This window comes from Chrysochloris asiatica, unplaced genomic scaffold, assembly GCF_000296735.1.
Source record: "Chrysochloris asiatica unplaced genomic scaffold, ChrAsi1.0 scaffold00036, whole genome shotgun sequence".
Lineage (NCBI taxonomy): Eukaryota > Metazoa > Chordata > Mammalia > Afrosoricida > Chrysochloridae > Chrysochloris > Chrysochloris asiatica.
In genome coordinates, this window is record NW_006408554.1 from 20,168,168 (window position 1) to 20,180,487 (window position 12,320).

The 12,320-nt window shown below is 36.7% G+C and overlaps 1 pseudogene; it reads left to right on the forward strand.

Annotated features, from left to right (window-relative positions):
- The window catches only part of LOC102842198, a 107,850-nt pseudogene that overhangs the window by 10,531 nt on the left and 84,999 nt on the right, over positions 1-12,320 (forward strand).

Consider the following 12,320-nt stretch of genomic DNA (forward strand, 5'->3'; position numbering starts at 1 on the left):
CCCGTAAAGATTTACACCCTCGGAAACCCTGTACAGGGTAGCTATGGGTCGGACCCGACTCGATGGCACTTAACAACAACAACAACATATACATTTATTATCAAGGATATGACTTAACAATTGCAGAGTTCCACATCCCCAGTGGAAGAGAGAGTCTTTCCTGTGTCCATTATATTGGGAGCAGGCCACACCCCCAAGGCAGCATCCTTCCATTGATTGGGTGCTCATAGCCAATCATCGTAAAGTTAACTACCAACTGCCAAACATCTGGGAATCCTGGCCCAATCAAGTTTACACAGAATCCTAACTATTACAGTCCCAAACTGGAAACGCTACAGATATCCTACTGGTGAATAATTAAACAAACTGTGGAACATTCATAGCACTGAATACTACTCAGTAATGAAAAGAAACTAACTGGATATAGACAGCAACATGGTTGAGCCTTTAGGAAAATATGCTGAGTGAAAAAATCAGTCCCCAAAGTTTACATAGTATGATTTCATTTATATAAATTCTTGATGTGACAAAATTATAGAAATGCAAAACTGATTAGTGGGAGAATTCAGAAATGGGGTGGCAGGTAGTACAGTATTAAACACAGCACAAAATATCATGTGATGATGGAACTGTTCTATGTCTTAACTGTAACAGTGCCATACTGGTTGTGATGTTATACTATAAGTTTTCAAGATGGTACTATTAAAGATACTGGATAAAGGGTCCTTGGGATATATCTGCATTCATTTTTAAAACTGTATGTGAATCTACTATTATCTTAACAAAAAGAGGTTAGTTAAGTGAAAGTGTTTGATGTTAAGTGTTTTTAACAGCTAACAGTTTGTAATCTGATAAAATTCAGAAAACATAATCAGAAGTTCTGATTGGGGGATTTATTTTTTGTGTTTCCTTTTGAGCTCATCAAATATTCTAGAAATTTGTAGTATTTCAGATTGTTGTAACATTTTCCTGTGTGTCCCAGTCCTTTGTCTTCTTCTTTAGAACTTACCTGAATCTGTACTAATTCTTCTTTTCTTTGTAGTGTGGCTTTAATTAAAAAAAAAAATTAGGCTGTACATAGAATTTTAGATAGGAAAATTTGACATAACCCATTTCACTATCATCACGGTGTTTTGTATTTGCGACACTGGCCAAGTAATATGGATAAAATCTAAATTCTGATGAATAAATAGTTAAGGTAGTCACTGTTTACATATACTTTTTCTTTAACAGAAAATTTCACATCTAATAGTGCAACAGAACCTTCAGAGATAACATGGAGTTCCAGTGGAAGTGATCTGTCAGATGAAGAAAAGACAGTTTCTAAGCCACCGAATGATAGCAGGCATGGTTCTAGAATAGACAGATTTTGCAACAGAAAAACTTTATTTCTGGACGATGGGAACAGTGAAGGTAAGTTGATAATATTGTAAGACATCTAGTTTCTGTTACATATTACATTCTTGTCTTAGGTATTATTATAGATGTTTAAATTTTTATCTTACTGAGTACCCACCTGTCTGCTAAGTGCTCTAGAAACATTTTTCATTTAATATTATTTTAAAAAATAATTTTATATTTGTTGTTGCTAAGAATCTACACAGTAAAGCATACAGTAATTCAACAAATTCTATATGTACGAGACATTGATCATATTCTTCAAGTTGTACGATCATTTTCACTCCTCTATTCCTAGTTGTTCTTACTCCATTAATATACACTCACTGCTCCCAAAGTTTCCAATTTAATTTTTAGTTCCTTTGTCAATTTGATATAATATAGATAGATCTTAAGAGAGCACAATGCTCAAGGCAGACTTTCTTTTTTACTTAAGATGAACAATTGTCTGGTTTTAAGAAAGACTTCAGAGAATATTTGTAGTTTATGGTTCAAGGTTTGAAGGTTATCTCAAGATAGTTTCTTGGGTTCATCCAACTCCATAGGTACAGAAAATCTTGATTGCATTAGAACTTGAAATTTTGTTTTGCATTTCCTCCCTTTTGAGTAGGATTCTTCTATAGAACCTTAGATCACAGTGTTTGGTAATGGTAGCTGAACACCATCCAGTTCTAGTCTCATGGCAAAGAGGTCAGTTGTTCCTGGAGACAACTAGTCACACATTGTACTTCCTCCTGTTTGTGACTCTCCTTCATCTGTTGCTCCAGGTGGATATAGACCATTTGTGGTATTTTGGGTGGCCACTTGGAAGATTTTAAGGTCCTAAGAACTAACAGCAAACTAGGAGATAGAACAGAAGAACCAGTATAAAGTCAAGAAACTGGGATAGCCCATGAAACCATAACTTTGAACCCCCAAACCAAGAACCCAAATCTTATGAGGTGTTTGTTTATTCATAAGCAACTTCAGCAGTTTTTCTTTAATTTTTTTTTTTGTAAATATATCACACAACCTTTTCCAATTAAAATTTTTTATAGAAGTGCAACTTATTGACAGCAGTTACATTCATTGTCTATGCAACCCTGCTTTAAATCAGTGTGATTTTTTTCAGCAGTGTAACATGAAACTCAGTACTCCAAAAACAATAACCTCCATTTTCCCTCTCTCTGTTACCCCTGGTAACCACTAGTAGCTTTGATCTCTGTACATTTACCTGTTCTGTCTCTTTAAATAAGTGAGGTCCTGCAATATTTGTTCTTTTGCGATTGATTTATTTTGGTATAAGGTCTTCAAGCTCCATTCATATTATAGGCTGTATCAGGACTTGATTTCTCTTACTGGCTGATTGGTATACAACTGTATACCAACAGATCCAGTCATCTGTTGATGGACATCTAGATTGTTGCACTTTTGGCCTATTATGAATAATGTTGCAGTGAATATTGGTGCACAAGTATCTGTTTGAATCTCTGCTTTCATATCTTTTGTGTATATACCTAAGAGTGGAATTGCTGGAACATATGTTTAGTTTTTTGAGGAACTGCCATGCTATTTTCCGTAATGGCTGTCCCATCTTGTATTTCTATCAGCAGTGGATGAGGGTTCCAATTTTCCCCAATTTCTCGAACATTTCTTGTTATTCATTTTCTTTTTCTTAACCATTTTAGAGGTAGTGAAATGGTATTTCATTGTGGTTTTGATTTGGATTTCTCTGAGGGCTAATGACATTGAGCATCTTTTCATGTGTTTAGTGACTAATTGAATGATCTCTTGTTTAAATGTCTGTTCAAAACCTTGCATTCCTTCTCCCCTTTTTATTGAATTATTTGTCTTTTTATTGTTGGCTAAGGTTCACAGCACTGGGCTGCTGTTCAAACCCATCAGCTGCTCCTTGGAAACGCTATACAGGGTCACCGTGAATTGGAACCCACTTGACAGCACTTAACAACAAGTTTTTATATATACTGATTGTTGTTGCTGTTGTTTTTGCTGACATTGAGTCAGTTCCAACTCATAGTGACTCTATATAACATTTCTGAGGAGCAGCTGTGGGTTTGAACTGCAACCTTGTGACTAGCAGTCCAGTGCTTATTCTGTAGCACCATACCAGGACTCCATATATTTATTGTTGTTGTCATGATTTGTTGAGTTGGTTCCAAATTACAGCAACCCTGTATAGGATTTACAAGGTTGTAAATCTTTATGGGAAGAGAAAGCCTCATCTCTCTCTGATGACTGGTTGTTAAATTCACATTGATGACTTGTGGTTAGCAGCCCAACATGTAATCCGCTGTGCTTCCTGACTAGATTCTTATTCAATCTATGATTTCTGAAGATACATATTTTTTTAAAGTTTTTATTGTGAATTGAGTGAAAGTTTACAGGGCAGCTCATTAGTTTTACATTCAACAAATCATATTTTGTTTTGTTGCAATGATTGCAGTCCCCTCCTTCAGTTAACAGTATTTATTTCTATTCCCCACCCTTTTTGTAGTTGTTTGATGTACACATACAAAGCAAAAAATACATATTCGTTTAAATGTCCAAAGGGCACATTATGTAAGCCAGGCTTCTGTCCACAGGTACACAGTCTTTCTCATTCCATGGGTCTAGAGTTCTCAGCTGCTCTATATCTGTGTGCTATCGCCTCTGCCACAGTCTCTGCTGTTGCTGCTTCTCTGGTTAGGATCTCACACTCCACTCATGCTCTTCCCTCATGATGGGTCTACGGTCCTCTGTTCCTAAAATGAAAGATTAATTCTCCACCCCTTTTAGTTACACATCTACATTTATAGTTGTGACAACAATTAGTCCTGATACAGTTACTCACAGTTGAATCATAAAGTAGTATCCCTATCATCCCCCATTCTTTTTCACCAGACCCATCTGTAAAAGAGGAAAACTATTCAGTGGGGATTCTACCATAGTTCCTTTGTTCTGAAACTAAGCACACCATGAAAGCTTGTAAGCCAGACACTTCGTGCCTTTATAGCTCCCTATATTTGATAGCCAATGTCTAAGTTGTCTGCCCCTATCAACCCAGTGTACTGAAGGGACAAACTTGGTTCTTGATATGAAGAATCCTTCCTTTTCCGTTGGAATTTTGAGCAACGTCATCCATAAACAAAGATCCAGTTCATCAAATTGTAGTAATTTACATTTTCTCCCAGTATCACACTTCTATGTCTTCATCTGGTTGAGTTCTGGTCAGCTAGCCATCCTAACTAGTAAAATGGATACTGTCTACAAGTTTGGTAGGTTTCACAATTCTCCCGCCACTTCAGACAAGCTGGCCACTTCACTCTCAACTCTAGCCCTTGGCGGCTAGGTCAGTGTCCATGGGTTCAAGAGTTCACACATCTCCCTAAACTTCAGACCAGCCAGTCTTTCCTCCTCTGTCTCTCATCCCATGGTCAACAGGAACATGGCTAACTTCAGCCCATGTTTTCATTGCTGCATTTCCCTCACTTATACTCACAAGTAGACCAGGGTGGTCACCAGCGAGCCTACAAGACTGCTTGTGTGTTCCTTTTGAGTTTAAGTCTTAGAAGGGTGTTTACCCTGATGGACTGGCTTTTCTTGCCTTGATGGCTCCAGGGAAAACAGCTTGCTTAACATTCTGACAGCCAAAAAGTTGGCTTTTTTTTTTTTTTTTCTGCTGGTCTTTCTTTCAAGAAATGTCTTCTGTTCCTCTAGCCATTCCAATTTGATCCACATGCCTTTTCAAGTGGGAATGTCCCACCTCTGAAGGTTCTGGGTGGGGCTCAGGATTCCACCTAAGGCCCCATACTCCACAAAGACTTAACAAGAAACCTATTTCCCTGGACAAATTCTAGTTCTCCTTTTAGCTAATCCAATCATTTATACACTTAAGATGGGCTTACAAGCTTTCTGTAATCACATTTCCCAATATTTCTTTCAATCCCACTTAAATGTCTATTTTACAGTTAGTCAGAGGAAACTAATATCCACAAGACTGCCAAGCACCTTAACATTATTTCCCCTTTTTTATCCATTCCGACTATCTCTGGATCCCAATATCACAGAGCCCTGTTCTTCCAACATTGTATATACATCACTATTTACCTCTCTCCCATTTATTCCTTGCATACCTTCTTAAGTCTCCTCTTGTCTTCCTTGTTCATTTACTCCCCTCCCTCTTCTTATATATTGTCCTCCATGCCACCCATGCTATCGTGTGTCTCCCCGCTAACCTGTGAATTACTGTTCCCTCCCTTCCACCCATGGTAACCATCAAAGAATTTTTCTTTAAGTATGGAAATTTTTTCTTAAGCTTTTACAGTAATGGTCTTTTCAATATTTGTCTTTCTGTGCCTGACTAATTTCACTCAGCATTATGTCCTCAAGGTTCATCCATGTTATGAGGTGCTTTGCAACTTCAACGTTACTCTTCAAGGTAGCTTAGTATTCCATTGTGTGTATGTACCAGAGTTTGTTTATCCATTCTTCCATTGATGGGCACTTAGGCTGTCACCATCTTTTTTGCATTTGTGAATAGTGCTGCAGTGAACGTTGGTGTGCATATATCTACTGGAGTTCTAGCTCATATTGTGGCTATACACCACGTAAGTACATTACGTATTTCTATTTCCAACTTTCTGAGAAAGTGACTTACTATTTTCCAGAGTACTTGAACCTTTTACAGTCTGACCAGCAGTGTAGAAGCATCACTAGTTGTCTTTTGAGGAATAAAATTTAGCCTTTAATTTGTTGTTGTTTTTTCTTTTGTTGTTTGAACTTTTGCTGTTATATTAGATAATGCATAGATAATATCTTGCCCTCATATTTTTTCTCAGAATTTTGAATTTGTTTTTGTGCGTGATGTGAAGTATGCATTCGGTTTCATTTTTCTGCATGTGGAAAATAATTTTTTAGAGCACTTTTTTTCTTTTTTGGCTGTCTTCTTTCCCCATCAAATGGCCTTAGCACCCTTGTCAAAATCTGTTTACCATAGATATATGAATTAATTTCTGAATTCTCTATTCTATTTCAACAATCTGTGTGTCTGTTATTAAATCATTAGCAGGCTGTTTTGTAGCTATATAATAGGTATGTTATAAAATCAGAATGTGTGAGCTCTCCTACTTAGTTATCTACCAACATTACTTTATCTACTTGGGACCTCTTGACATTCCATATAAAGTTGAGGATTGTTTTTTCCATTTCCATAAAGAAGGGTATTGGAATTTTCATTGTGATTACATTGAATCTATAGACTGTTTTAGGTATTATTGGTATCTTACTGGTATTAATTCTTGCAATCCTTGAACACTGCACAGGTTCCCATTTACCTATGCCTTTAATCTCTTTTAGCAGTGTTTTATAGTCTTCAGTCTGTAGTCTTTTATGTCTGGGTTTAAGTTTATTCCTAGTTATTTCATCCTCTTAAGTGCTATTGTAAATGGTATCATTTTCCTACGGTCCAGTTCAGATTTCTCTTTGCTATTATTTATATAATTTCTTTCCTGAGCAAATAATACAAGAAGCTGAATTATATCAAGAAGAATGTGGCTTCATTATTAGAGGAAGACTAGTTAACAGCCTGTGGTATGCAGATGACATTATCTTGCTTTCTGAGAGTGAAGAGAAATTTAAATACCTGCTGACGAAAAACAAAGACGGATTAACCTTCAGTATGGATTGCACCTCAATGTAAAGAAAATGAAAATACTTACAACTGGACCAATAAATAACATCATGATAGAGAAAATACTGAAGTTTTCAAAGCCTTCATTTTCCTTCATTCCACAATCAATACTCATGGAAACATTAGTCAAATCAAAAGACATATTCCATTATACAAATCTTCAAAAGATCTCTTTGAAGTGTTAAAGAGCAAGGATGTTCCTTATAACGGCAAGATTTCCTCCAGTTGAGAAACACTCATGTAGAAATATATTGAGCTCTTCCCTGTCAATAAATAAATAAAACCCAACCCATTGCTTTCTAGTCAATTCCAACTCAGCCATTTTACAGGATCAGCCTCACAAGGTTTCCAAGAATGTGGTGCTGGGATAAGCACTAGACCACAAGGTCTAGTTGTTTAAACTGAATGGTCAGCAGTTCAAATCCACTAGCCACTCCTCAGAAATCCCATATAGGGTTGCTATGAGTTGAGCTGACTTAACAGCACTAAACAATAACAATAATCTTTTTGGAAGCAGACTGCCACATCTTCCTCCCATGGAGTATCTGCTGAGTTCAGACTTCTAACCTTTCAGTTAGCAGCTGAGTGATTAACCACTCAGCATCACAAAGACTCCCTAGAAGTATATGGAAGCTATGTTTTTCTTTCACTTGTTTAAATTTTAAATATGTAACTGAACTTGAGTACTTAAACATCATTATGGTTTAAAAATAAGTTTGTGATATTTTACTCTGACAGTTAATAAGATTAGGTTTGTATTGAGCCCCATGTGAAAGATGGCTAAATCTTGGCTTTTTAGCTGCTTCTCTGGTCATCACCATTGCCATTATAGTAATTGTCATTAGGTATATTAAGATTAACATAGGCTTTTAGCTCTTATAAGGAACTTTGGTAGCATAGTAGGTTATGAATTGGGCTGCTAACCAAAAGGTCAGCAGTTCAAATCTGCCGGGCACTTCTTGCGAAAAGACTAGGTTTTCTGCTCCTATAAAGATTTTCAGCCTTAGAAGCCCTATATAGGGTCTGTATGAGTTGGAACCGACTCCACAACACATAGCCACCACCATCACCATAGCTCTTGCATTGTAAATTCAACCATATTAAGTGAAATTCATTGTCAGGGACCTCTTGGTTTGGCTTTAAACACTTAAGAATACAATTTTAGTATTAAAAATAATATACTTTATATAGGTTAGTTTATGATATATGAATTATATTTCAAGAAAAATCAACTGCCATTGTTTCAATTTTGACTCATAGTGGCCCTATATAGGAGTTTCATGACTAAATCTTTTCTGGAGCAAATATCCTCGTCTTTTTCTGGTAGATAGACTAGTGGGCTTGAATTGCTAATCATTCAGTTAGCAAATCAATATCTAAGCTACAGCACCACCAGGGCTTCAATAAAACTATGTTAAAAAAAAAAAAAAAAAAAAAAACTATGCCCTGTTCCATTAAAGAGCTATTTAATAGTTTCTAAAACTATATAAAAGTATAAAGATTCTTTGCTTTAGTTGCTCTATAATGAGTAAGTTTCTTATTTCTTTTACATGAGTATTTATAGATAAGTCAATGATCCATTGAGTGTATGTAGTACAAATGCTGGTTTATCTTCTTTCTTTTTCTTCCTTTCTCCATTCCTGTCTTCATTTTTTAATGGATAACAGCTGTTACCATTCATCAGGCTCTTATTTTGTTCCAAACACTTGACTAGGATCAGTACTTGGAGAAGGACATGTCTGAAGTGTGACAGGCAAGGTCTCACCGTGTTGACTTCTAAGGAGCATTCTAACTATATTTTCCAACACAGATTTGCTTGTTATTTTAGCTGTCCATGGTGCTTTCAATATTCTTCTTCAACACTGTGACTCAAATTCATCAATTCTCCTAAGATCTTCTTTATTCACTGTCAAACTTTAACATGCATATGAGGCTGTTGAAAATAGTGTGGCTCGGGTTAAGTGTGCCTTACTCCTGAAACTAATATCTTTACTCTTGAACTCTTTAAAGAGGTCTTGTGCAGCAGATTTGACTAATGCCTAATGCAGTACATCCTTTGATTACTTCATTGCTATTTCCATGAGTATTGATTGTGAATTCAAGCAAAATGAAGTCTTTAACAACTTCAGTCTTTTCTCCATTTATTATGATGCTATCTGTTGGTCCAGTAGTGAGGGCTTTTGTAATCTTTGCATTAAGATGCAATCCAAACTGAAGGTTATAAACTTGATATTCATCAATAAGTTTTTAAAGTCTTCAGTTTAAACAAGCAAGATTGTATCATCTGTATATCACAGGTTGTTAATGAATCTTCCGCTAATCTTGATACCACATTCTTCTTTATATAATCTAGCTTCTCAGATTAATTGATCAGATTACTTGTATAAGTAAGATCTAAGAAGACAACCCTAGCACACACCTTTCCTGATTTTAAACCAATCAGTATCCCCTTGTTCTATTTGAACAACTCTCTCTTGGTCTGTATACAGGTTCCTCATAAGCACAATTAAGTATTCTGAAGTATCCTTTGCAATGCTATGCATAGCTTGTCACGATGCACACAGTGAAAAGCTTTACATCTTCAGAAAGGTACAGGTAAACATTTTTCTATTATTCTTTGTTTTCAGCCAAGAGCCATCTGATGTCAGCAGTGATATTTCTCATTCCACATCTTCCTAATCTGACTTGAATTTCTGGCAGTATCTACTGATGCACTATTTCAGCAGTTTTTTAAGTTATCTTAAGCAAAATTTTACTTGCATATGATATTAATGATATTTTCCATGATTTTCACAATCTGCTCTGTCATCTTTCTTTGAAATGGGCATAAATATTGATATCTTCCAATTGTTTGGTCAGGTAGCTCTCTTGCACATTTTTTGGCATAGATGAGTAAGTGCCTACCATGCTGTATCAGTTTGCTGCAAGATTTCAATTTTTATTCCATCGAATCGCGAACTCTTGTTTTTCACCATTGCCTCCAGTGCAACCTGGATTTCTTCTTCAGTATAATTGTTTTTTTTTTTTTTTATTGTTTTCTTTTTAATTGTGAATTGAGTGAAGGTTTACAGACAAGATCATCAGCTATACATTCAACAAATTATATACTTTGTTTCATCTCAGTAATTACAGTTCCCTCCCTGCAACAACAGTTATCCTATTTCCTCCCTGTGGCTCCCCATTTAAATCTTATATTCACAAGTAAAGAAAAAATATTTTATTTACACATGCAAAACAAAAAATCTATATTCATTTTAATGTCTAAAGCGCACATTCTGCAAGTCAGCCTCTGAACCACTGGCACACAGCCTTACTCAATCCTTGGGCCTAGAACCAGCGGCTGCTCTGTCTTTCCATGCTACCGCCTCTCCACCGGCTTTGCTTTCATTGCTTTTCTAGATAGGGATCTCACGCTTCACCCATACTCTGCCTTCTTGAGGGTGTTTAATCCATGTTGAACATGTTTTTTATATGGTATGAAATACGGGTTTTGTTTCATTCTTTTGCAAATCGATTTCCAGTCTTGCCATCTTGCAGTCACTATTCGTTGTAGAGGCATCTCTTGTTCATTTAATGTGTTTTCTTCCTTTGTCAAAGATGAGTTGACTGTGTGGATGGATTTACATCTGGGTTCACAATTCTGTTCCATTGTCTATGTATCTTTCATTGTACCAGTACCTGGCTGTTTTGTCCACTGTGGCTATGTAGTAGGTTTTGAGATAAGGGAATGAAAGGCCTCCAACTTTGTTGTTCTTCTTAGGCCTGGCTTTGCTTATCCAAGGCCAATTTCCTTTCCATATAAAGTTCTTGATTTTTTTTTTTCATGTCTTTAAAGAATGTTGTTGGAATCTGGATGGGGATTATGTTCTATCTGTAGATTGCGTTAGGTAGTATTGACATGTCACAATGATAAGCCTTCCTACCCATGAGCATGGATTCTTCTTCTGTTTTTGATAGGAAGAGATCCATATTTGTGCCGATTCCAAAGAGAGGTGAACCAGCAGAATGTGGACATCATCGGACAATATCTTTGATATCCCATGCAAGTAAAGTTTTACTAAAAATAATACAGAAACGACTGTAATCATAACTTGACAGAGAACTTCCAGAGGTTTAAGCCAGATTCAGAAGAGGACGTGGAATGAGGGATTTCATTGCTGATGTCCGATAGATCCTGGCTGAAAGCAGAAAGATGTTTACCTGTGCTTTATTGACTACGCAAAGGCTTTCGATTGTGTGGATCATGACAAGCTATGGATAACATTGCGAAGTATGAGTATTCCAGAACACTTAATTGTGTTCTTGAGGAATCTATACATGGACCAAGAGGCAATTGTTCTAACAGAATTTGGGAGCACTGAATGGTTTGAAATTAAGAAAAGTGTGCGACAGGGTTGTATTCTTTCATCATAGTTATACAACCTGTATACTGAGCAAATAATCCGAGAAGTTGGGTTATATGAAGAAAAACGTGGCGTCAGGATTGGAGAAAGATTAATTAACAACCTGTGATATGCAGATGATAACAACCTTGCTTGCTGAAAGTGAAGAGAACTTAAAATACTACTAATGAAGATCAAAGAGCACAGCCTTTGGTATGGATTACATCTCAATGTAAAGAAAACAAAAATCCTCACCACTGGACCAGTAAACAACATTCTTATCAATGGAGAAAGGATTGAAGTTGTCAAGGACTTCATTTTTCTTGGATCAACCATTAACACTCATGAAGCAGCAGTCAAGAAATGAAATGACGTATTACATTAGGCAAATGTGCTGCACAAGACCTTTTTAAAGTGTTGAAAAGCAAAGAAGTCAGCTTGAGGACTAAGGTGTGCCTGACCCAAGCCATGGTATTTTCAGTAATCTCATATGTATGCAAAAGCTGGATAGTAAATAAGGAAGACCATTGAAGAATTGATGCTTTTGAGTCGTGGTGTTGGAGAATATTGAAAGTACCATGGGCTTCCAAAAGAACCAACAGTTCTGAAAGAAGAGCGGAGAGTGGGACCCTAGCCAGAGAAGCAGTGATGCCTGAGATGGAGGCAGAGACGATGACGTGGAGAGATGGAGCCGTTGGGGACTTTAGACACAGAGAGGAAGAGGGGCTGTGTGCTGATGATCGGGGGGCATGCTTGTAGTGTATACCCTTTGGATGCTTAATGATGCATGGAGGGGATTGTAACCATAGCAATGAAATGATATACTATAGGATGAATGTAAAACTAATGTTCTCCCATGTAAACTATCACAT